We start from the raw sequence: 3,182 nt of genomic DNA on the forward strand, positions 1-3,182 counted from the left end.
CCCGCGGAGGACGCGCGGTGCAGGTCAGTTCGTGCCCGGTGCCCGCCGGATGGGGCGTGGACGTGGGAATGGCTCTGTAGGACTTGAGGCAAAGAGCAGCGCCAGCGAAAGCCGGGCAGGGAAAGGCCGGGCCTGGGGAGGGGGGATACGTAGGCAGCTGCAAGGTCACATTCACCGGTGGGTGGGTGACAGAGCAACGTCGTGCTTCTTAGAGAGCAAGAGGAAATGCTAAGACTTCTCACACCCCGAACCCGCTTTCGGCTCTTTCCACTCTTTCCATCAGGGCTTCCTAAAAGTCGGAGGCCAGACTCAGGGACTTGGCTCTTGGGGATCTGGCCGCAGTGTGAGCGCTGGCCCAGTGCATATCCCGCGTGTCCATGTGCTGGGGAGCAAATGCAGGGTCCAACCCAGGTTCCCTGCTCGCTCTTAGGTTTGTTCCAGACCTCAGGTGGAGCGTGACGTCATGCGACGTCACTGCAGCCTTCACAGCGTCACGGACAGGAGGGGCCGGGTCCCATAAGGCCCGGAACCTTAAATCCGCGAGTGGCAGCGGCGTGGTCGCATCCTCCCCAGTTTAACCTGGCCCCAAAGTTGGAAGTTTCGGGATTGTGTGATCCAGCTCAGGTGGACCCTTCCAAATATAAACAGAATTTAAATGTTCCTAAAATTTTTTCTCTTGCTTCACTTTTGTACTTTTATCTTTCTTTGGGCCTTTGTAAAATGTTTATTTTCTGCCCTCTCTTTCTACATATTCTCTGTTTTCTTCGTTTGTAACTATTGGCCTCTGTATTGCTATATCGTTTTTATATTTCTCTGTATCGTTCGTTCCCTGCTGCCTTTAACTTCTCTGAGCCTGTGTCTCTGCATACTTCTCTTCGTCCCCGCCTATCCCCGTCTCTGACTCTTGACCTCTTTTTTCTTTCAATCCCGTCTCCCAGATTCTCTTTGCCTCAATTTCTCTTTGTCTCCTTTTCCTTCCCTTTCTCTTGCTCTCCCTCTTCCAGGCCGCACCGGGTACCTCCCTGAGTTAACACTTTGGGGCGGTGTCCCGGAGGCCCCGAGCTGCCCCACCCGCCGGCACCCGCGGCCTCCCTCTGGGCGGTGCGCTTCCCTGCTGGCCTCGGCCCTTCCGGTCTTCGTTCCACGCGGACTTTGCGATTGCGCTGGCCGCGCTGGAGGAAGCGGGGGCGGCTAAGAAACCTCTCCCAGCTCCCAGCACTCCTGCCCCCACCTCCAACTCCAAGCCCTGGTCTGGAATCACACAGCCTAGGGAGTTACACCCAAGGAGGGAGAGGGACATTCAGCTTAAGGTCTCTTTCGTGTTTTCCTCAATTTTTAAAAAAATTTCCGCGTAAAAAGGCCGATAAACGTCGTCATCGGGATAGGAAAAGGTTGGCCCTTTGGCAGGGAACAGGAGGGACCTTTCTTGCCTTTGTCTGCCGAACAGTCCCTTCCTCCGGGCCTTGGCATCGCTTTCCCGTCGGTTTTATTCAATTGCTCCATAACACGGCCTACTGTTTTTGTAAATTATTTGTTGTTTTCCAGGATGATCCTCGATTCCTGGGCCTTTTGTGGGGTACACACACATGCACACATACGGCATGTGCCTTTTTCTTTCAGGCGCCTCTCGCTTTGCACAAAGGAGCGAGCGCCCGCGGTTGTCGTCCAGCCTGGCTGCGGACCGATCTGTGCGGGTGGCTCTGTCTGGCGGCCTTAGGCGGCGCCTGGGTTGCCTCACCCGGAACCTTCGAGGCATTCGTGCCTTCCAGCTATTCGCGGTCCTAGAGCGCTTTGCCCCAAACAAGCCTCGCCAAGCCAGAGGAAGAACAGGGCTTCTTTCGTGATAGGGGGCTGAGTCCACTCTTGGGCATCCCTGTCGAGGCCATCTGTAGTCCAAGGTCACCCAGAACACCGTGGGAGTCGCACGGGAGCGGGTGTGGTGCCTTAGAGCCTCTCTTCACAGTGCGGAGTGTCTAGGCCTTCCTTATGAATGGGGTTGTAAGGGACTAGGGTCCAAGGGAGCACTGTTAAGGGACACTGCGCCTAATTCACACACCCAGAGGGTTGTGGGGTGGCAGAGTCCAGGAGCGTCAGTACCCACATGCGACAGGCCACCTTGAGGCTGAGTTTAAGGAAAACGGACTCTGGAGCAGCCTGAGAAGGCTCCACCTGAGCGCCTTCTTGATGACCCTCTCCCAGGCTCTGGAGGCCGGCGGGTGGGTGTGGACAGCAGGGCCAGCGCCAAGGGGATTGAGCACTAGAAGCCAAGAGCCTCTGGGCAAATGCAGGATGTCGCTGTTCTTCCCCACGACCTTCCTCAGTCTGGATTCCAGCGTCTCTAAAGCTATGCCCATTTTACAAATTCAGGACAAGGAGCCCGTATACCTGTGTGATCTCCCCAGATTTCGGGGTGCACCCAGATCCTTACCAGCAAGCACGAAGGCCTGGCCCAAAAGGGAGCGGTGTGGTACAGGCAGTCAGGCCAGCCAGCAGCAGCACCAAACTCTGCTCTGCTCTCCACAGCAGAAGTCTGAGATTGGGGGAAGCGAGGGAGATCAGGCCAGATCCGAGTCCTTGAGAAAGGGCGCAGAAAACTTGGGGGCTGGCTGGTGGTTTCCCCAGTGAAACTGGCTCACTTTCTGAAGTTTCTTGTTTGGCCGGATGCTTTCCTCACAGTGTTATTTTCCAGGACTTGCACACCTTCGAAGTTTCGATTCTCCTCCCCAGTTGCATAGAAAACACAAAGCCTCAGAGAAGTTCAAAAAGTCCTGGGTTGTGCAATGGTCCTTGTCAGAGTGAGAGGTGGAGAGGTACCGAGGATCTCAGCTTAGTGAGAGATAGGAGGGTGGCCTCAGAGACTCCGCTGCCACAAGGTCCTGGGCTCTTAGTGGGGTGGCAGGGGCTGCAAGCTCAGGCAGGGTGGTTGATTTGGTCTGAGAGTTCCAAGGGCGCCCAGTGCCTCTTGCCTGCCAGGCTTGCTCGGGACCCACATTTTCCACCCGTGAAGTGGGGAGCAAGCCAAGGCCACTAAGAGCTTAGGGTTGAGACCCAATGGCCCCACTGCTGGGCTGGTACAGCTTCAGGAAGGGTGGCGTGCAGCTGGGCGTGAGGCACGTCTCCCGATCTGGGGTGGAAAGATCTGGTCCGGCTGCCAGGCTGCCAAAAGTGAGGCAAACCTGCCA

This window comes from Fukomys damarensis, unplaced genomic scaffold (genome assembly GCF_012274545.1).
Source record: "Fukomys damarensis isolate Sample0158 unplaced genomic scaffold, DMR_v1.0_HiC HiC_scaffold_9, whole genome shotgun sequence".
Lineage (NCBI taxonomy): Eukaryota > Metazoa > Chordata > Mammalia > Rodentia > Bathyergidae > Fukomys > Fukomys damarensis.